This window comes from Kogia breviceps, chromosome 15, assembly GCF_026419965.1.
Source record: "Kogia breviceps isolate mKogBre1 chromosome 15, mKogBre1 haplotype 1, whole genome shotgun sequence".
Taxonomy (NCBI): Eukaryota; Metazoa; Chordata; class Mammalia; order Artiodactyla; family Physeteridae; genus Kogia; species Kogia breviceps.
Genome location: NC_081324.1, coordinates 69,912,683 through 69,936,365, shown reverse-complemented (window position 1 = coordinate 69,936,365; position 23,683 = coordinate 69,912,683). Strand labels below are relative to the sequence as shown.

At 44.2% G+C, this 23,683-nt stretch overlaps 1 protein-coding gene across 1 annotated transcript in view; it reads left to right on the top strand.

The window, feature by feature from the left end:
* The window catches only part of LOC136792672 (uncharacterized), a 390,674-nt gene that overhangs the window by 23,659 nt on the left and 343,332 nt on the right, over nucleotides 1–23,683 (top strand). The window lies entirely within an intron of this gene.

Here is a 23,683-nt window from a genome sequence, read left to right as displayed (position 1 = left end):
GTGGAAGTGCAAGGAATCACATGTGTAAGTGAGTCTATTGCCAGACAGTGTTCCAGGTGGCCCAGCTCTGGCCTGTCTTCTGCCTTTGTGGACACTGCTTGTCCAGTCCAGCAGGTCTGCCCTTCCTATTCATCCCAGAAGGTCACCTCCTCCAAGAAGCCTTCAATGCTGCTCTGCCACAACTTGAAGTGATTGCTCCATCCTTTGAAACTTCACAGCTTTTGGTACCAGGCAATGGGTGGGAGGCATCTTGTAAACCACCCGAAAGCATGGACTATGGGATCAGATGTATTTGGGTTGGAATCTTGCTTCAGTGCATTGAGCTTGAGTTGGGTGTGTCATTTGAGCCTCAGCTTTCTCATCTGTAAAATAGGCTGTCTCATAGGATTGTTGTGAGGATTAAGGGAGGTGCTCAAAAGGAGTCTAGTGAACTGCCTCACACACGGTCGGTGCTCAGTAAATGTTGGCTGTTGCTCTGACTTGTATTATAGTTATCTGTATGTCCTGTCTTTCATACTGAATGTTTTATGGGGTAAAGCATAAGGATCGGGGCTTCCCTGGTGGTGCAGTTGTTGGGGGTCCGCCTGCCGATGCGGGGGACACGGGTTCGTGCCCCGGTGCGGGAGGATCCCGCATGCCGCGGAGCTGCTGGGCCCGTGGGCCACCGCCGTTGGGCCTGCGCGTCCGGAGCCTGTGCTCCGCAACGGGAGAGGCCACAACGGTGAGAGGCCCACGTACCACAAAAAAATAAAATAAAATAAAAAATAAAAGCATAAGGATCGATATCTTTTGGGCATTCGCTGTGGGGTCAGTCTCTGTGCTGAAGGCTTTATGTTTGTGAGATCACTTGACCCTCACAACTGCCCTGCGAGGCCACGATTCACCTTTTCTTCAGAGGAGGAGACTGAGCCTCAGGGAGGTGGGTCATCGTGCTCAGTCACAGGGGTGGTGTGTGCTGGTTCTGGGAAAGCCTGGATTTGCCTGCGTCGCTGTGCTGCCGAGGGAAGAGGACCGTGTATTCATCTTCTCCAGAAGCTCAGTGAAGGATATTTTGGAGGAGTCCCCTGGCAGCACCTGTCTTTGGACCTCGGCCAGGGAGGTAGGGCCATTGTCTGTACGAGTCAGGCAGGGAAGTCTCCATTTTCCTGGGGAGAGTCTCATGAGTTGCTTTGGTTCTGTACCTGCTCCCACTTCTCTTTTCGCTGGTCTTCATGGGCCTCCTTCCCAAAGAAACAGAAGAAGAGAAAGGCCTGATGTCCCGGGGATGGCCAGAGTGGCTTCTGGATTGAGGGTGCAGGTGGGTGGGAAGTGTTAGGCCAGGAGTCAGGGCACAGAGGCTTGAGCTCTGGCCCTACTAGCTGTGTGACTTTGGGAACATCCCGGTCTCTCCCCAGACATCCTATCCCACAAATGCAGAAACGTATGAGTTGGATTATCACTTCAGTGGCTTCCATACTGTTTTAGTTTGTGGAGCAGTGGAACCAGATGCTGAGGTGAAATTGTCACAAGAAAGACTTACGCTCAAGTCAGATAGGAGGGGGCCTGCTGTGGGTGGAGAGGGAGTGCGGGTGTTGATTGCACCCTTCCTCTCCCCAGAGGTGCCTGAGGCACCTGCAGTGAACACCAGTGTGCCATAGACACTCTATGAAAAACAACCCAATCCAAAAATGGGCAGAAGAACTAAATAGACATTTCTCCAAAGAAGATATACAGATTGCCAACAAACACATGGAAGAATGCTCAACATCATTAACCATTAGAGAAATGCAAATCAAAACTACAATGAGATATCATCTCACACCGGTCAGATTGGCCATCATCGAAAACTCTAGAAACAATACATGCTGGAGAGGGTGTGGAGAAAAGGGAACCCTCTTGCACTGCTGGTGGGAATGTAAATTGATACAGCCACTATGGGGAACAGTATGGAGGTTCCTTAAAAAGCTACAAATAGAACTACCATATGACCCTTCAATCCCACTACTAGGCATATACCCTGAGAAAACCATAATTCAAAAAGAGTCATGTACCAAAATGTTTATTGCAGCTCTATTTACAATAGCCAGGACATGGAAGCAACCTAAGTGTCCATCAACAGATGAATGGATAAAGAAGATGTGGCACATATATACAATGGAATATTACTCAGCCATAAAAAGAAATGAAACTGAGTTATTTGTAATGAGGTGGATAGACCTGGAGTCTGTCATACAGAGTGAAGTAAGTCAGAAGGAGAAAAACAAATACCGTATGCTAACACATATATATGGAATCTAAGAAAAAAAATGTCATGAAGAGATTAGTGGTAGGACGGGAATAAAACACAGACCTACTAGAGTATGGACCTGAGGATATGGGGAGGGGGAAGGGTAAGCTGTGACGAAGTGAGAGAGGGGCATGGACATATATACACTACCAAAGGTAGGGTGGATAGCTAGTGGGAAGCTGCCGCATAGCACAGGGAGTTCACCTCTGTGCTTTGTGACCACCTAGAGGGGTATAGGGAGGGAGGGAGGGAGGGAGGGAGACACAAGAGGGAGGAGATATGAGGATATATGTATATATATAGCTGATTCACTTTGTTGTAAAGGAGAAACTAACACAGTATTGTAAAACAGTTATACTCAAATAAAGATGTTAAAAAAAAAAAAAGAAAAGAGACGGCCCGAAGGTCCCTACACTATTCCTCTGCAGTATTCTATGTTTCTTGTCATCCTGAACGATTCAGCCCACGGTTAGAACTTCTCCGTGGAGCAAGGTGAGCCAGTCCAAGGCTCTGGGAGTTTGAACAGAGAGGGTACTGTGGTCTTGGCCATTGATTTCTATCTGACTTTGGAATATGGGTCTACAGTTTCCTCCAAGTCACAAGCCTGCCTGTGCCTCAAGTCTTGTGGGACAACAATCAGGTCCCTATGTCCCTCTCCGGATGACCTCCTGCTTGTTTGCTGAGTGACGAAGTGTCACTATCAACAGAAGAGGTGAGAATATTGTTGTGAATCCTAGCACCTCAGAGATAGTCGGGGCTAGTCATCTACGGGGGGTAGAAAAGGTGTCTCTGTGGTTCTCGTGGGGGAGGAAGAGAAGGGCAGGGTCCACCCACCACCCCTTCCTTTTCTAGAGCACCTGTACTCTGACTTCCTTCCACATGCATGCGTGCTTTTAAAATTGTTTCTGGTTCACAAGAACCTATTGTGTCCATCTCTTCCCAGCTCTAATCAGTGAAGAAGTCATGTTGGTAGCTTGAAATTGGCCATGGTGGGAGTACTTATACCATGACTATTGGCCAACACTGCAAATCAGGGTTTTCCCCTAGGGAAGTCGGTTGTTAAACACGTATCAGCACTCCGCTAGACTAGTGTAATCAACACTTATATACCCACCACCCAGCTTTGGGAAATCTTGACATTTTGCTATATGTATTTGTTTCTTCAGACCTTTCATTTTTCTTTTTAAGGGATAAAATAATACAAAAACAGTTGGCTCCATCTGTATTACTCTCCACAATCTCATTCATTTGCTTCCTGATCCAGAAATAGAGTCCCTTCCCAAACTTGGTGTTTATCATGTTTTAAAAATATTTTTACTACATATGTGTCCATAAATAATACATGGTATTGTTTTGCATATTCTTAGATTTATATCCATCGTATTATACCATATGTATCATTCCACAACTTTTATTTTAAAATACATTTTATGTTTTTTTGAAAGGCTTATCCATGCTGATATATGTAATTCTAGTTCATTCATTTTAATTTCTATATGGTGTTCCATTGTATAAATATACCAACATTAATTTATTCCTTTTTCCACTGATGGACATGTAGGCTGTTTCCAATTTTTGTACACATCTCTTGGTGCACATATGCAAGAATTTTTAAGGTATATACTTAGAAGTGGGATTTCTAGGTGCAAGGATATGCATATCTTAATCTCTACTAGGTTTGCCAAGTTGCTCCCCAAAATGGTTGTACAAATTTACACTCCCACTAGCAGTGGATAAGAGTTCTTGCCAACAATTGGCATTGTCAGATGGCTTAATATTTTCCAATCTGATGGGTGTAAAATGATATCTCTTTGTGGGTTTAATTTGCATTTTCCTGATTAGTAGCAAGACTGTGCATCTCTATGTATGTTCAATGGACATTTATTTTTCTCTTTTGTGAATTATCTATTCATTTCTTATGCCATTTCCCCCCAAAGTGTTGTTTAGCTTTTTTGTAAACCAATTAAAAATATATTCTGATTACTAATAATTTGTGATTGTGTGAAGTGAAAAATTTTTCTACCAGTACGTATCTTGTCTTTCAATATTGTGTGGGGTACCTTTGTGTAGAAATTTTCAAGTTTAATTAATCACATTTATTAATCTTTTATGTTTTGTGCTTTGTGTCTGGTTTAATATAAGTAGTCCATCCTGAGTTTACAAGAGATCTTCCTACAATTTACTGTATAATTTAAAAAGTTTTATTTTTCCCTATTAGGTCTTTAATTAACCTAGAATTTATTTTTGCATAATGTGTTAGGTAAGACTAATTTATTTGTTTTACATATATGTACCCAGTTGTCTGACCACAATTTAAGAAATATTCCATCTTTTCATTTCTGATTCTCAACAATGTCTTGTAGTTTCTAGTGTACTGGATTCTCTCATTGTTTGTTAGATTTATTTCTTAGGTATTTAAAGTATTTAATACGATTATAGTTTCATAATTTTCTTTAAAATTTTTTCTATTTGTTAATTGCTGGTATATAGAAATAAAAGTGATTTTTGTATATTAGCCTTGTATCCAGTGACATTGTAAATTAAAATATTAATGCTAATAATTAATAGGGACTTCCCTGATGGTCCAGTGAGTACGACTCTGTGTTCCTAGTGCAGGGGGCCCAGGTTCGATCCCTGGTCAGGGAACTAGATCCCGCATGCCCCAGCTAAAGAGCCTGCCTTCTGCAACTAAAGATCCCACGTGCCGCAATGAAGATCCCACGTGCCGCAACTGAGACCCAGTGCAGCCAAGTAAATAAATAAATAAAGTTTTTAAAAATGCTAATAATTTATAGATTCTTTTGGATCTTCTACATACCTAGTCATGTCACCAGTGAATAAAGACAATTTTATTTCTTCATTCTCAATCCTTAAGCCTTTACTTTCTTTTTCTTCCCTATTGCTCTGGCTAGGCCCTCCAGTACAATGCTGAATAGAATTGGTGATAGCAGGCATTCTTATCTAGTTCCCTATTTCAGGGGAAAAGCTTTCAGTAGTTCACCATTAAGAATAATCTTTGCTATTTTAAAAAATATATTTATTTATTTATTTATTTTTGGCTGCATTGGGTCTTTGCTGCTGAGCGTGGGCTTTCTCTAGTTGCAGTGAGCAGGGGCTATTCTTCTTTGTTGCAGTGCATGTGCTTCTCATTACAGTGGATTCTCTTGTTGTGGAGTTCAGGCTCTAGGCGCGTGGGCTTCAGTAGTTGTGGCACGTGGGCTCAGTAGATGTGGTGCACGGGCTTAGTTGCTCTGTGGCATGTGGGATCTTACCGGACCAGCGATTGAACCTGTGTCGCCTGCATTGGCAGGTGGATTCTTAACCACTGTGCTACCAGGGAAGTCCTCTTTGCTATATTTAAATTTAAAAAATCAGATAGAGGATGATCTCTCCTATTTCTAATTAAAATTTTTCATCATGAATGTACATTGAGTGTTGTCAGATGATATTCTGCATCTATTGAGGTGGTCATGTAATTGTTCTCTCTTTTCTGTTGAAGTGGAAAATTACACTAATTGATTTGGGTCATTGTATTCCTGGAATAAATAATCAACTGGTCATGATGTATTATCACTTTATTTATAACTGGATTTGATTTGTAAAATTTTATTTGGGATTTTTATGTATTAGTTCATGAGAGAGACATCACATGTTGAAAAGAATTTCCTTGTTGGGATTTAAAAATTTTATTTATTTATTTATTTATTTATTTATTTATTTGGTTGCACTGGGTCGTAGTTGTGGCAGGCGGGCTCCTTAGTTGTGGCTCAAGGGCTACTTAGTTGCAGCTTGCTGGCTCCTTAGTTGCGGCATGCGAACTCATAGTTGAGGCATCCACGTAGGGTCTAGTTCCCTGACCAGGGATCGAACCTGGGCCCCATGCATTGGGAGCTCAGAGTCTTAACCACTGCACCACCAGGGACGTCCCAGGGATTGTTGTTGAAAATCATTTCACCATATATGTGTGAGTCTAGACTCCATTCTTTATTTTTCCCAGTGTCATTGAGATATAGTTGACGTATAACATTATGCGAGTGTAAGGTATACAACACGTTGATTCGATACATTTATAAATTGCAAAGTGATCACCACCATAATATTAGCTACTCCATCCCATCACCTAGCTATCATTTCTTTTTGTGGTGAGAACATTTAAGATCTACTCTCTTAGCAACCTTCAAGTATATGACACAGTATCATTAGCTATAATCATCATTGCTATACTTTAGATCCTCAAGCTTGCTAATGTTGTGACTAGAAGTTTGTACCCTTTGACCAATACCCCCCTTTTCTCCACCTCCAACCCCTGGCAACTATCACTTTACTCTTTGTTTCTCTGAGTTTGTCTTTTTTAGATTGTGCATATAAGTGATATTATACAGTATTTGTCTTTGTCTGTCTAGCTTATTTCACTTGGGATAATGCCTTTGAGATCCATCCAAATTGCTGCAAATGGCAGAATTTCCTTCTTTCTCATGGCCGAATAGTATTCCATTGTATATATCTATATATCTATTATATCTATATCTTTCTATGTATCTATGTATGTATGTATTGATCTGTATACACCACATCTTCTTTATCCATTCATCTATTGACAGAACACTTAGCTTGTTTCCATATCTTGGCAATTGTGAGTAATGCTGTAATGAACATGAGAGTGCATATTTCTCTATGATATCCTTATTTCAATTTCTTTGGATATATACCCAGAAGTGGGATTGCTGGACCACATGGTAGTTCAGTTTTTAATACTTTGAGAACCCTCCATACTGTTTTCCATAGTGGCTGTACCAATTTAAATTCTGACCAACAGTGCACTAAGTTTCCTTTTCTTCAAATCCTTGCCAACACTTACCTCCTATCTTTTTGGTGATAGCCATTCTAACTGGTATGAGGTGATAACTCATTGTGGTTTTGATTTGCATTTCATTGATGATTAGTGATGTTGAACACATTTTCATGTATCTGCTGGCCATTTGTATGTCTTCTTTGGAAAACTTAGATTCTCTATTCTATTCCTTTAATCTGTATGGCTCACATTTCACCAATTCTACCCTGTATTTATTACTGTAGCTTTATTGTAAGTGTTGATATTAGGTAGCGTAAGGCTTCTATCTTTGAATTTCTTTCAAAAATTGCCTTGGCTTTTCTAGATTCTTGGCATTTTATGAAATTTTTATATTCAGCTGTCATTTCCTACTGCTTGGATTTGGATTGAGATTCCCCAAATTTGTAGATCAATTAGGGGAGAATTATCATCTTAACAGTATAAGTCTTCTGATCCATGAATGTGGTATATTTCTCCATTTATTTAGATATTCTTTATAGTTTTTTTTAGTAATGTTATGTAGTTTTTAGTATACAGGTCTTGTATAGGTTTCATTAAATTTATCCTTAAGTATTTTATGTACTTACATGGTATTGTAAATAAAATTATTTTTCCTAGTTTAGTTTTCAGTTGTTCAATGATAGTATACAGAAGTATTATTGTTTTGTTAAATTAATTTATTAGTTTTGATAGTATTTTTATAGATTCCTTAGGACTTTCTACATATATAATCATATTTTCTATGAATAAAGACATTTACTTCTCCATTTCCAATTTCTATGACGTTTATTTGTTTTCCTTGACTTTTTGCAATGCTTATGATATCCAGGATGTTGTAAAATAGAAGTGGTGAGAGTGGACATCCTTGTCTTTTTTCCAGTATTTGGGGGAAATGATAACTATTCCACCATTGTTTGTTAACTATGGCTTTTTTGTTTTCATGTGCCCTTTATCAGCTGAAGAAGTTCCCTTCCATCTCCAGTTTGTTTAGAGTTTTTATCATGAGTGACTGTTGAATTTAAAAATAATTCTTTTGGGCTTCCCTGGTGGCGCAGTGATTGAGAGTCCGCCTGCCGATGCAGGGGACACGGGTTCGTGCCCCGGTCCGGGAAGATCCCACATGCTGTGGAGTGGCTGGGCCCGTGAGCCATGGCCGCTGAGCCTGCGCGTCCAGAGCCTTGTGCTCCGCAACGGGAGAGGCCACAATAGTGAGAGGCCTGCGTACCGCAAAAAAAAAAAAAAAAATTCTTCTGTATCAATTAGGACAATCATGAATTTTTGTCATAAATTCTCTCAAAAAGATCTTTTCAGTTCCTCAGTTGATGACAATTTGAGTCACAAATGAGAGGTGAACTATTTCAAATGTTTCAGAATCTATTTAGCTAATTATACTAATTTCTCTTTTAATGTGGTATATTAAAGTTTTTCTGTTGTGAAACCATCCTTGCATTCCTTAGATACACCTGTAATAAGTATTTTTAAAAAATTGCTGAATCTGATTTGCTAGCTTTTCATTTTATAATTTTGCATCCATTTTTTTTTACCTTTTTTTTTTTTTTTTTTTTTTGCTGTACGCGGGCTCTCACTTTTGTGGCCACTCCCGTTGCAGAGCACAGGCTCTGGACGCACAGGCTCAGTGGCCGTGGCTTGCAGGCCCAGCCGCTCCGCGGCATGTGGGATCCCCCCGGACTGGGGCACGAACCCATGTACCCTGCATTGGCAGGCGGACTCTCAACCACTGCGCCACCAGGGAAGCCCCCTGCATCCATTCTTATAAATGAGATTTCTTCTATAGATTTCTTTAGTTGTATTATTCTTATTTTATTTTACTTTATTCGGCCATGCCACGTGGCTTGTGGGAGCCTAGCCCCAACCAGGGACCAAATCTGGGCCCCCTGCAGTGGAAGCATGGAGTCCTAACCACTGGACTGCCAGGGAATTCCCTTGTTTGATTTTACTATAAAGGTCTTACTACTCTCAAATGAATTTGTGTTGTGTCCCATTTTGTCCATTCTCTAAAATAATGCATAGATTATTGGATTTATAAACCTTTATTGGTCCTTTAGGATTTTGTATAAATAGTTTGTAAAATTATCAGCTCCCAGGAATGGAGTGAGATAGTGAGGAGAAGGGATAATATAGAGGTTTGATAGAATTTTTTTAAAAAATTATTTATTTATTTTTGGCTGCTTTGGGTGTTTGTTGCTGTGCGCGGGCTTTCTCTAGTTTTGGTGAGCGGGGGCTACTCTTCGTTGCAGTGTGTGGGCTTCTCATTGCAGTGGCTTCTCTTGTTGCGGAGCACAGGCTCTAGGCATGCAGGCTTTAGTAGTTGTGGCTCACGGGCTTAGTAGTTGTGGTGCACGGGCTTAGTTGCTCTGTGGCATGTGGGATCTTCCCAGACCAGGATCAATGCAGGGTTGCCACAAACCTTCAATTTGTAAAAAAAAAATCCTCACAATATCTGTTAAATGCAATAAAGTGAGGTGCAATAAAACAAAGTATGCTTATAGTCAGGTTCAAGGATAAAGAGTTTGCCTGAGGAAGACAGTGTTATAGTGGACAGTAATTGTTTGACATTATTAATTCCTTAAGGACAGGAAAAGGGCATTATTCATCCTCAGTCTTCAGTACCCAGAACAGAGCATCATATGTAGAAGTGCTTCATAATGGCTGGCAAATGGATGAATGGAATTCAACCCACAGAGATGCCAGAAACGAGTAAAAGCCTCTTTACCTTTGCAATATCCCACTTCTGACACCTTTTCTGCAATCTTTGTAGAAAGTAAACTGGACTTTAGCAGAGATAGGAAGACCCCATCTTCTCGGGCTATTTATTTGCATCAAACCTCCCTAATCCATTGTGGTTTTGGCCCTGAACATAGAGCTTTCAAGAGCAATTCTAGTTGTTGGACAGGAAGTGGCCCCATACCAGAGAGACTTTCTAAAATAGATGAATACAAATCAGTTTCATCCATGCCAAGCCTAGCCAAGTGAACCCTAGAAAATTTATCCAACTTAATCCACATCAATTCCACTGAAGTTCAACTGAATAATGACCCAACTCAGCCCAACTCCACCAACAAAATGCAACCCAATGCAACCTGATATTATTTAACCAAACCAACCCAACACAACAAATTACAACCCTATACAACTCAACACAATACGATACAATAACCACTTCTCAGTCTTACAACCTAACTCAACCCAACACAAGCAAATTCAAGTCAAAACAGCTCCCTGCACAAGATGTTCCAACAATGCAATGAAATTCAATCTAGTGCAATTTAATAAATGGTTTTAACATCTTTTCTGTTTAAGAAAGGTAGGGTACTTTGGATACTATACCAAAATAACATCTATAAAATGTCTATTTGACTAAAGTTAGTTTTTGTATGAACCCTTGAAATCATAGCCTTTTCAAACCTCCTTGGTGTAAATACGAGGAAACTGGATCTCATATATTAGAAATTTCTCCCTATTTATCTCCTTCCCCTTTCTTGCCCCCTGAATACTCACAACACTTTAAGTAGCCACTGGTCTCATCTGCACTAGATTGTGAGCACTTGCGGGCAGGGACCATGTCTCATTCACCTGTCTGCACTCAGTACCTTTCAAAGGGCATTGAGGAAATGTGGTTTAAACGAATGAATGATGAGAGGACGAAATCTGAGAAGCTCATTCTATTTTGAAGAGTCAGTAGAGTTTTATTCATTTTAGGGTCCTATTGAGGAGGATGCTAGGCAGAACACATAGATTTGAATCCTGGCTCTGCACTTCCTGCGTGTCCTTGGGCAAGTCACATCACCTCTCTGGATTTGTTTCCTTGTCCATAAAGTGAGGAATATAGTACCAACTCCAGGGGTGTTTTGAGGATAAATATTGAGTTGATACATGTAAAGCACTTCATACTTGTCTGACATACAATTGAGGATTAAGCAATAGCAACTGTAATTTTTTTCTGAGTTTCCTTGTTCAGCATTTTACCTTTGCAGTTTGGGGACGCTTCCTTTGTGGATCAGAAAAAAACTAAAAAAAATCTCTTCTAGACCCCTTGTAGAATAATATCTTCTTTTGTCATGGTTTCAGTGGCATAATTATTAAATGGCCACCATTTGTTTTGTATTTTACTATGGTTCCTTAGTTAAAATAAGCTTGAGGATGATTAGTCTGGAGGGAGTATGAATTTACATGCTTAAACAATTAGGGATTAGGGCACAGCACATTACAGTAACCACAGCCATTTGAACACACACTGTTTGCCAGGCCTGGTGGGTATACAGCTAATGGCACGTGATTCCTGTCCCTAAGGAACTTACGGTTTAGAGAGAAGATAATGTAGGAATGAGATTGAAGGGCGCTAACTCTGAGGGCTTCAGACATGGCAGCCACGTGTGCCAGGCAGTGGGCTGGTTTTCAGGAAGGTGGTATATTCTGTTTTGTCTTTGGCTAGGCCTGTTCCTCTCTGAGTCTCAGTCTCTTCATCTCTATAGAGAGGATCATGATACACACCTCATTGGTTGTTGAGGGGACTCAGTAAGACACTGACCAGTTACCTGGCTTACGGAAAGTGCTAAATCCATATTGGTCCCTCCTTCCCCATTTACGTGGGTTACTATGCACCCTGGTGAACCACACTGTGTGTGCGCACACGCATACACGTGCACACAAGTACGCCTGAGTATTTATTAAGCACAGTTAAGACACCGATAGTAGAAAGGAGTCAACAGGAGTTTTGGGCTCAGAAAGCATCTCTCACCTCCTGAAGCAATACCCATTCCTTGAGTCATGAAAAATACGTTCGTCTGACTCCACATTCCGCTATGAGAGACACGCCTTGCATCATCTGAACTGCTGCACAATCCCTCCTAGCTGTCAAGACACACAAGCGGTCCCGTCTGAGCAGCTTGGTCCCCACCTTCTCTCTGGGTGCCAGGCTATCCCAGATCGGGGCTCACATCTGAGTCACATTTGCCGAAATGGGCTGCCAGGACAGCTGGCTCCAAAGTCAGTTGCCTCCCCCACTAAGGAGCTGGGGCTGAATTCTTCTTCATTACAGCCTGGCTGTGGGTTAGGCATTATAAATAACATTGTGCAGACAGCCAGATGGACAGTATGCCTAACTGGGGGATGCTTCATCTGTCCCAGCAAGGACAGCCCTGAAAATAGTATCTGGGGGATTGGGCAGGACCCACCGAGTCACCTTGTCCTTCCCTCGGGTTTAGTGGGAACTCTCCTAGCTCATCTCAGACGGGAAGGAGCCTACCTGTTCTCTTTCTTATAAATCTCCACGAAGAAAGGAAAATATGCTCAGACCTCTTCTACTTTTTTTCTTTTGGCAGTGGTTAGTGCAGGGTGACATCTTTCTTGGGTAGGATCGGGGCTTATATCCTGGTTGAGCCCTTCACAAGCTGTGTGACCTCAGGCAAGTTACCAAACCTCTCTGTTCTCTCACCATCAAGACGAAAGATGAGAATAGTGCCCAGCTCAAAGGTTGCTGTGGGTCTTGGATGGGAGAAGGATCATAGTAAATGCTCGGGGAATGGGAACTATAATTTTAGGGAGGCACCAGATGAACAAAGACAGTTACTCAGCTACTTCGCTTCCTGTCCATCAGAAGGCTGGGAGCTGCCCATCATCACTCAGGGCAGGTCTGGCTCTTTCTGGATCTGGGGACTAAACAAGACCCTGTCTGAAGGGCCACTCTGGTGCCGGTGTACCCATCTTCCAGGTCTACATTATTATCCAGGAGACGGAGTAGCAGCCTAATGGGAGGGAGGTCACAGAGTCAAGTCTCAGGTCTTGGCTGGATGATCTCGGTACATCAGCTGATGCTACAGGAACAGAGGTGCCTCAGGGACTATGAATGAGGCTCTGTCCATTTCCCCCACACCCATGCCCAGCCCCAGGACACTCTCCTGACTCCTGATTTTATGTCTTAAAACTCCATTAAAAATAAATTTTTACTCCCAAGAAAAATTTGAGAGTTGCTGCTGTAGCCAGTAGTCCCTTGGTTCACTCAGAGCTCTGTAATCCACCCCCTGTGACATCATTCTCAAACTCAGATGAGGGTGAGTCTCCTCCCTCCAGGCACCGTTCCTCGGCATTGGGCGTCTCTCAGCCTAGCGCCGTGCCCCCCCACCCCCGCCCCACCCCAAGCTCAGTCCTACATTTTGTCTGCACCTTTGGTGCTCTAGTTATTCAACTCCAGGACAGTCTCTGGATGCGTTAGATGTGGTCCAGCATCTTTACCTCTGTTTCTTGTGGCTCCCCTATCTGGAATGTTGTTCATCTGCTTCTCCATGTACTCCCATCCTATACTTACTCTTTCAGAGCATGCTGAAATGTCCTTTTGTATGAGAAGGTTTCTGTTTTGATCCCTCCAAGCAGAGGTAAGCAATTATTCATGTATTCCAATGTTGATTGAATGCTTACTATGTGCTGGACTTTGGAGGCAAAGGGTGAACAAAAAAGAGACATGGTCACCACCTTCATGGAACTTATAGTCCTGATGGAAAGAGAGAGACAATTACCAGATACATAAACAATTGAACATATATTTAGGAATTTAAATTAGTGCCACTAGTGAAAGAAACAGATTCTAGGAGAATGTATAACAAAGAGATCTGACTTAGATTGTTGTGTCAGAGGGTCTTCCCTGAGGAACTGATTCTGAAGCATCAGGGCAAGTTAGCTGGGTGAGTCAGGAGTAAGGAGAACACTATTCCTTGTGCAAAGGCCCTGTGGCAGGATCAATGCTGTATAGTGACCACATATTTGTGTCTGTTCCAGAGAGTCCCAGTTGTCCTGGGTTATTAATTAGAAGCACCCTCTTCCTCCCTCCAAAGTGGCCTGGCTTGAAAGATAAATTATACGGTTGCCCTACGATTGTGGCCTATTTGGGGAATAAAAAGAAGCCCAGAGTGTCAGGACAGCAGGGAGAGGAGGGACCAAGGCTGGAGAGGTTGTTAGGGACTGGACCATGTGGGCCTTGATAGCCGGAGAAGTAGTTCAGTCTCTATCCCAAGAACAAGGTGAACCTTTGAAGGATTTCAGGCAGGTGTGCCAGGATTGGATTTGCCTCCTGAAAACACCTCCCTCTTCTCTGTTCTCCTGAATGTTTTGGCTCCTCCTCACTTGAAGATCCACCCTGTATATTATAGGTTGTGGTTTGCATAGCTCTCCTACTCCTGGACTGTGAGCTTCAGGAGGGGCAGTAGGAACTTTCTGCGGGCTTCCTTCTAATTCTTTTCCTCTCTGCTTGCTGGATGGTGGGTACCAGGGCAATCTTGGAAGCCACGGCAGAGCCTCCATCAATTTGGGCAAAGTAGAATTTCCCCCCTACTCTCTGTCGTATGCCAACCTAGAACCTCACTGAGTAGTTTATGTGAATGAGAAACTAACTTATTATGTCTGAGCCATTATAAATATTGGAAATAAATCTTGGAAATATTCAAAGGGAAAATACCAGATACTGAGCACTGAGCGCATGGCATAAGTCAGGCTCTGTATACTTTAAATGCATAATTTCCTTTAATGCTGACAATATCCACTTTATAGATAAAGGAACAAAGACTAAGAGAGGTGAAGTGACTTGCCCAAGGCCACACAGCTAATGAGTAGACGAGCTGGGATTTGAACCCAGGAATATCTGATTCCAAGACCAAATACCAACGATGGAATTAACCAGCCCTCTACTTCTCTCTCCATCACTGGAGCAGTGGGGGTGGGGTCTCCCCAACACGTGGACCTGGGATTTAGTCTGGCCATTTCCCTCCGCCAGGCAGAGCGTCCCGGAGCAGATGCTGGGGTAGGGGACGTGGGTGGGAGGAAAGAGAGGCCACAGCCTCTGGTCCCATCTCTACATCAAGTACCCAGCTCAGGCAGCGGCCGGTGGTGGTATTTCTTTCACCCGCCTGCATTTGGGCAGATTCCTCAGAGAGACATGCTCTTAGATTCATTTAAAAGTCTAAGCAGGGGCAGCACAAATTATTAGTGTTTGAAATATTTATAAAGTCCCTTGTTTGCTGTGGCATTGGGGGTGAGAGACCACAAATAAAAGAAGGCTGTGGCTGTACCATGAGCAGCAGAGAGAGATGAAAAGGGAAGGGGTTTTGTCTGTCTGCTGCCTGGTTTTCCAAGGCTGCCCAGCCAGGTGCATTTTCACTCTGTGAAAATTTCACTCTGTGAAATTCACTTTGTGCAAACGAACTTCCTTTCTGCGGCTCCCGCCACATCTCCACCCTCCGGATGATCCGCCAGACATTCAGACTGAAGGCTTAAAAATCACAAACCATTAATATTTGGGGAAGCTGGGTGAAGGGTAATGGGAACTCTCTGTGCTACTGGTTCTGGTTTTCCTTCCCCTTCTTCTTCTTCTTCTTCTTCTTTTTTTTTTTTTCTCGTCTAAAATTATTTCAATATTTGTGATATAAAAATATATCACAAAACGCACACTGTGTGTGAGCCGGAAGAGAATATGGAGAAAAATGTTCTTTTTCTGATTTGACAGATGGAAAAAGAGAGACCCAGAGCATGAGGTCTCAAGTTACCCAGTGAGTCAAAGGCAAGAGCTGAGGTCTTCTGACTCTCAACCCAGACCTCCCCTTCGCTAACCTCCTACCATCAGCACAAGCTGATGATTTAGAAAAGAGGGGTTCTGGTCTTGATTTGGGGATCATATAGCTCTGATTCAATCATTTATGTGTATATGTATATATGAATGTATTATGTGTGTATTCATTCATTCATTCACTAACTCAACAAATATGGTGCTTTGTCAGCAAGTCAGAGATGGTCCTGCCTTTAAGGACCTAGGAAAAGATGTGGGTTCAGATGAAGTACACCCTCCAGCTGACCCCCAAGGAGCTCTGGAGCCTGAAAAGCAAGCACCATAGAGTTGTCCCACCCTGGAGCAAGGAGACTGGCCTTTTCTACCCTTGTACTAGTTAGTTAGTGGCAGTGGGACACCTCTGGGGGAGGGTGTATTCTTCCAGGTATTTCCAAGAAAGGTGGCTCTTTTAGCTGAGGGCAATTCTTAGCTGTAGGTTGCAGCTATGAGCATGAACAGCCAACATTCACAGTAGCTGGGATTGGATGCACTGGCCTTTCCAAGAGATCTGAGTGGGGCACCAAGAGTATCTGCTACCTGGGAAACTGGAGCCTCATGCCACTGGCGGAGATAGTATGGAATTTGCACCTCTGTGTGAGGGAGCTGGGCTGTCTTCCCACTGACTCCCACCAGTCATTACGGAAGGCTGCTCCAGGGGGAGTTCAATCCCCAGCCTGAACGAGCACAGCCTGACCGGTGTGGGGCCATGGAGAGATCCAGCAGACAGAGGAAGCCCTCAGCAATGAGACCTGTGTGCAGAAGGGTGGGAGTTGGGCATGTGTGCCGGAAATGGGAAGTGTTGAGGAGATACGGGTGTGTGAGAACCCAGATCATGTGCTGTAGATGGCCTGGGCCAACCACACTTATCCCTCAGATATGTGGACTTGGGAAGCTGCTGGAAGCATGGGGCCTGTTGGCTGGAGCACCAGAGCAAGAGAATCACAGAGTCCCAGCTGGGTGGCCATCATGGCCTTTTGAGCACGGAAGCTGTGTGGGTGTGAAGTCGAGGCATCGTTAGAGTGGATGGCTGGGGAGAGAGTGGGGCAGAGAGCGCTGTGTGTGCAGATGCTGGAACGTCGCTCAGGGAAGGTCATGCTGGCCTGAGAACACGCCTGGCTTCTGATCATTCATTCATTCATTCATTCTGCAAATATTTATTGAGGGCCTGCAATGTGCCATTATACATATTGTGTATAACATTGGGCTAGGTGCAGGGAATATGATGGATAAATAAGACAGACAAGGTCCCTGCCCCCTTGCAGGTTATATTCTGTGTGTGTGTGTGTGTGTGTGTGTGTGTGTGTGTGTGTGTGTGTGTGTAGTAGTAGGTAATTAGATAAATAAACAAGATAATTTCAGATACATTTAGTAAAGGAAACAACAGGATGCTGAGTGGAGAGTGTCTGATGACGACGAGGGGTCCTTTTGACATGGTGATCATACAGAGACTGATCACACCCATTTTACAGATGAGGAAACTGAGGCTTTGAGAGGTTCAGTAACTTGCCCAAATTTGCATTCAGCTAGTAAGTGGTCCAGTTTTAGATCCCAAACCTGTCTCTCTGTAGTAACTTCTACGCCTTGGCTCTGACTTCATTGAGCCAACGCAGACTAAGCCTCTTCCTTCTTCCCCTACAAGTCATTTTGTAATTTGGAGACCAAGACCTGACCCTCCTGAGTCCTGACACAAATTCTCCTGTTTGTGCCCTGGAATAAGCTGTGTCTGGTAGTTTTGGGGCCAGCCTCGCCCAGGCAGGCGTCGAGGTCCACGAGAGCACAGTAGCTCTGTAGACAGTGAGGACGGTGCTGGCCCCATCACCGTGGGACCTTGGACAAGTGACCTCCTCTGTCACGTGCTGGTACCAGTTGTTTTACCTCCTGGCATTACCGAGAAGGTTAAATGAGCTAATGCTTGGGCAGCACTTGGCACTGACGCTGGCACAGAGTGGACACTCACCTCGATCTTGGTGAGGCAGCCGTTTACCCCAACTATCCTGATCAGTTGTCAGGGGTCCAACGGGCAAGAGGTGAGTAGAGACTTTCAGCCCTGGTCTTCATGGCCCTCAACCCCCGAGTGACCCCAGGCCAGGGCCGGGAGAGGAGAAGGAAGGATTTTCTGATTCTGGGTTGGGGCTGCCAAAGCCAATTAGGGCGTCAGATGGACAGCGGCCTCCAGCACCCAAGCAAACCTATGTGGTGGCCGACGGAGGGGCCAGCTCGTTCTGACCTTCAACCCAAATGCTTCTGCCCACATCTGCAGCTAAATAAACCAAGTAAATCATGCTGGCAGATAGATAATTAAATAATTATCAGGCACTTAATAACAAGGAGTGGGTGTTCTGAATTACCATATTAGACAGTGTCTTTGAGGACTAATTGTTGCATTACATCAGAGTTACTCATTCATTATTCTTGTCATTTCGGGTGATAATTTGCACTTTAGGAGACAGCGACAATTTTAGCAGGCAATTAGAGACGTGTCAGGCCTGGCCCCGTGAGTTACTGTCACAATTATTGCCTTTTTTCCAGTGTCCTCATTTGCAGTCGTGTATTTAAGGGGATTTGGGTAATTCCAGGCCTGGGCAAAACAACCAACCCACGGGATAGTGGCAGGGCGAGGACACGGCAGCCACCGCCATCCAGATAGGGGACAGCTTCTGAGAAGTGGAGGGGTAGAGCTCAGGCCGGCGGGTGGAGTTGAACGAAGCTTTTTCCTCCTCTGGCAGAAGGCAGGTTCAGTCTCCGAAAACTAGGGCTCTGCCTCCCCGGTAGTTCTTGAGACTGTCTGTTCCTCTCCTGGTTCCTGGTCGCCCACCAACCCAGCCCTTTATTAACCCTCATCTGAACATTTGTGGTGAGTTCTTTGCAGGCTTGGGGGAGGCAGAAGGGAGGAGAGAGAAGGGAGAAAGGAAGCTGTATTAATTATGTTTTTAAAACGTTTTCTGTACTTCATGATGCTTGAACATCTCAGTGCCTTGCAGACCCCTAACCACCCCTCCCAAGATTAGCTAATTCCTAGAGGGCGCAAACATTGCCTTCCAGCACACCTTTGATATGCAAACCAACTGATGCAAAGGCCACACGCTCTTTTACCTCCTTTTATCAGGCTCCCGAAGCTCAGGATTCCACCTCCCTGCCTGAGTCACCCCAGGGCCAGGTACCAGACAACTGGAGAACCACCAGCCCTATAGCCCAGAGTCTGCCGAAATTATTCAAACTAGCCAATCCTAAATCGGTTTACTCTTGCCTCACCCGTCTTTCCTGCAAAAACCACAATCAAGTCTGTGGCACGGGCATGCTCTCTTCTTGCTCCTTTTCTGCCTGCTGACCAGATGCACCTCCTGGTGCTTCCCCACATGGCCCTGCCTGCTAGGGCCCCTTCTCTTGGGAGCTGTGAGCAACAAACTGTCTTTTCAGTGGCAGTCGTGTCCTGATCTGTTGGCCTCACCATCGCTAATAAAGACAAACTCTTGGACATATTTTAAAAGACAAGAAAGGAAGAGAGAAAAGAATAGAGGAGGGAGGAGAGGGAAATAAGAGGGAGAAAGGAACGGGAGAAAGAAGGAGAGATTAAAAGAAGGAGGGAGGGACGATTGAAGTAAAATAAAGAGAGATGGAGAAAGACAAGAGGAAGAGAAGTTAAGGTGAAAAGGAAGGAAGGAGGGAGAGATTGGGAGAGGGAGATGGGGAAGAAGGGTGAAAAGGAAGGAAGGAGGGAGAGATTGGGAGAGGGAGATGGGGAAGAAGAGAGGAAGGGAGATTGCACTTGAGAGCTTTATTTGAAACCAACATTTTTTTTCACGGCTCAGAATGTTTACTTTTTGGCAGAATTCAGTGTCTGGGTTCATTTAGCCACGCTTGACTCTCTTGACCATGGACAACTTCAGAACAGACAGTGTGAATCAGTGACTCAGAATAGGTTCGGAAAATATTTTTCACTGGCTGCATAGTGGGAATCAAGAAAAAGAAAGCACTATTCAACCCAAAGGCAATACTCTGCAAGAAGAGAAGGGGGGTGGGTTCCACATCAAACCAGCTACTTCTCAGGTCTGTCCTCAGCAATTAGGTAAGAAGAGACCGAAATGGCTCAGCTGGGCCTCTCGTTCCCTTCGGGTTAGCTTGGGAGAGTCCTCAGCTCAGGACACACCCACCTCCAGGAGAGAGAACAGCAAAACTCAGAGCTTAAGGTGGTGCTTTTGAAGTCCTGGTTCTGCCACTTGTTTGCTATGTGACCTTGGGCAAGTCACATCTCTGACGTCCTCATTTTCTCACCTCAAAGGTAGTTGGCACTGCTGAGCTTTCACAAAAGTAAGTCTATAAAGATTGAGTGGGGGCTGCTATTTTATAAGTATCCTAATTTTGCATTAGCATATGGTTTTCTGCCCCTGTGTGGTTTTGTTCTGGACCTACCATCTCCCTGGTCCTGTTGGGACGATTCAGGTGTCCAGTGTGGTTCCCCCTGGTGTGTGGACTGCCCTCTCTGTGAGGGTCCCCCTGAGGGTTAGAATGCTTCCTTGACCTCACTCCTTAGGCCCTGCTACCCTGGCCCCTACATCACAAGGCCATCCCCTGACTGGGAATAGGAAAGCGGAGCTTCCACAGCAGGTACTGAGCATCGACTGTGTGCCAAGACCTTCACTTCACTTTGTCATTTCATTGAAGCCTCACAGTAGCCTCTGAAGTGGGTGTAATTATTCCCATTTTACAAATGAGGAGCCTGAGGCTAAGGGAGATGGTGTAGGTTCTTTAGGGTGATACAGCCAGCAAATGGCAGGGCCAAGATTTGAACTTGACTCATGATCTTTCTGCCTCTAAGATGCAATATCATGACCCTATGTGGTCACCCCACAGGAGAATGACTTGGGGAGTGGTGCTTTAGACCCATTTCTGCAGCAAGATTGGCTTCATACAGCGTAGTGTGTTTTCTTCAGATATTTTAAAAATTAGATTTGAAGAAAAACACAAAGCATGGAAAAGTACAAGCAACTACGGGTAATGCATCTATCTATCTATCTATAGATCTATTGATTCATCTAATCTATCTACCTACCTACCTACCTATATCCATCTATCTATCTACCTATTCCTATCTATCTATCCATCCATCTTTATCTGTCTCTCTATCTACCCCTATCTATCTATCCATCCATCTTTATCTATCTACCTACCTACCTATTGCTGTCTATCTATACATTCATCTTTATCTATCTATCTATCTACCTACCTACCTACATATCCCTATCTATCTATCCATCCATCTGTATCTATCTATCTATCTATCTGTCTGTCTAAACCATATCTACACACACACACTACATACACTTGCATACACATATATGCATAAGCTAAATGGAGTCAATTAAGTTAAAACCACGGTAAATCTCACAGACTCAAGATTAACATGATGGTCAAAACTATAGGAAATATAGCATTTTGAAAAAGAATAAATCCAGCCAATTACAGATTTATGTTGACGCCAGCATAGTTACTACAGTTTTACAATAATCGTTGATCAATCAGTGTTTTATGACAAAACTATAATTTTCATGTGTTTCACCCTCACCTAAAAGTTTCCTCGTTTGCTTAATTCCCAGAATGCGATTCCATAAATCTTTCTCTCTGTGATATTAAGTAGATAATAAGAATGCCATGTAAGATTTGCTTATGGTTTAAAGCACAGTTGCAAATGATTTATAGTTAGGGCCAAATCGAAGACAAAACATTATTAAAATCAAAACCTGCTGTAAATTGGCCCAGTCTGTTTAGGCCTTTAGCAATCTATTGGGGTTTGATGACAGTATTTCCTCTGGTGAGATCCAAGGGGTCAGCTGACACCAAGGGGAGATATTTATGAGTAAGAGGATGCTGTGGAAATCATTAGAGCATCCCTGGTGGCATCAGCCAAGGGGACAGATGTGACTCCATGTGCCACCTTCGAAGGCAAAACTCTTTCTGCAGTTCTGTGGGTTCCTCCTGGCAAGTCAGCCACTGATGAGGGACCTAAGTCCACCCTGCTTTTCCCATGGGCTGATCACATTGGAATTTTCAGTTTAAGAATTTATTTGGAATAAGTCCAAAGAATAGTTATTCGTGCCAGACGTGTTTAGTGAGCACCTATTATGTGCGGGCTATGCGGCCACGGTGGCTTGAAAATGAGGCCAATGTCCCTGCTCTCATAGTGTAGAGTGGGGAAGAGACAGACAAGATCTCTTCCTGGATAGTGGTGGTGGGGGGGGATGCAGGTGGGAGAGGGGAGGGATGCAGGGGAGGGTGGGAAGGAAGTTGGTAGGGGATGAGGGAGGATAGTAAGAGGCGGGAGGGATGCTGGAGTGGGTTGGGAGGCAGGCTGGTAAAGTCCCTTTAAAATAGAGTGGTCAGGGCTTCCCTGGTGGCGCAGTTGTTGAGAGTCCGCCTGCCGATGCAGGGGACACGGGTTCGTGCCCCGGTCCGGGAAGATCCCACATGCCGCGGAGCGGCTGGGCCCGTGAGCCGTGGCCGCTGAGCCTGCGCGTCCGGAGCCTGCGCTCCACAGCGGGAGAGGCCACAGCGGTGAGAGGCCTGCGTACCGCAAAAAAAAAAAAAAAAAAAAGAGTGGTCAGGGAAGTCTTCCTGGAGGAGGTGGTATCTCATCAGAGTCATGGGTGAGGGAGTAAACCACGGGCTGTCTGGGGAAAGAGCATCTCAGGAGGGGAGACCAGTAAGTGCAGAGGTCTTGAGAGGAGAGTGTCCCCAGCAGGAGCCCAGTGGGACTGGAGCAGAGTGAGAGAGAGAGAGAGAGAGAGGAGAGTGGTCAGGGCCTACCCAATGCACTGAAAGGACCTCGTCATTCACGGTGATGGGGAGGCCATCAGAGGGCTCTGAGCCAGGTCTGATCAGATCAGCGTTTAAAAAAATGATTGTTTTCACTGTTGTCTGTCGAACAGACTGTAGGGGGCAGGAGTGGAAGCAGAAAGGTGAGATCAGAGAATTTGCTGTCTACCAGCTGTGAAGGGAAGGTGGCTTAAACCGGGAGGGTGTGGTAGAGAGGGGGAAAGAGGGTTGCATTTGAAATAGTTTTTGTCACTGAGCTGACAGGACTTGTTGACGAATTGGATATTGGATGTGACAAGAAGACAGGAGTAAAGGTCGAGTCCCAGGTTTCTGGCCTGAGCAACCGGGTAACAATGTTGTCATTTCCTGAAATGGGGAGGACTGGGGTGTGGTAAAAGATTGGAGAAAGGGTGGGATGGCATCAAGTCTCTGGTGATGGACGTATGAAGTCTGAGATGCCATTAGTGTCCAGCTGGGGATGTCAAGGGGGCAGGTGGATGTATGAGTCTGGAGTCTAGGAGAGAGGTCAGGCTGGAGATATAAATTTTGAAGTCATCAGCCCAAGGATGGTTTTAAAGCCATGAGATCACTGGGAACTGAGGACAGATAAGTATAAGAGAAGGTCTGCAGGCTGAGCCTTGGAGCCTGCAACATTCAGACATTGGACGAAAGGAGAAAAACCCAACATAAGACATCAAGAAGGAACTGTCATTGACATAGAAGGAAATTCAAGAGAATGTGGTGTCCTGCAGTTGAGAAAAATAACCAAGGGTTAAGCCATCAACTATATCAAAGACACCCAGGAGGTCAAGTAAGATGAATAATGCAACCTGACCCCTGGCTTTGGAAACATGGCAGTCACTGGTGACCTTGACACCAAAAGTTCTGAGTTGTTGGACCACACTTTGACATTTCATCATTGACCTTCACCAAGAGACATTCCAAGAGTCAATGGTATCGAAATCGCTTTATTTCTTGGAGAAGTGTCTTTGAGGGGCGTCCTGCACTGCATCACAGCTGCCTAGGCATAAGCACCCATGCAGGTCTTTCTACCAGAGGAACATCAAGGAAACCTCCTTGTTTTGAACAACCGAATTTTCCATTTTCAAACTCCTGTGTTCCTGTTTCCTGCTTTGCATCAGCCACCAGTTGCCTGGCACCTGCA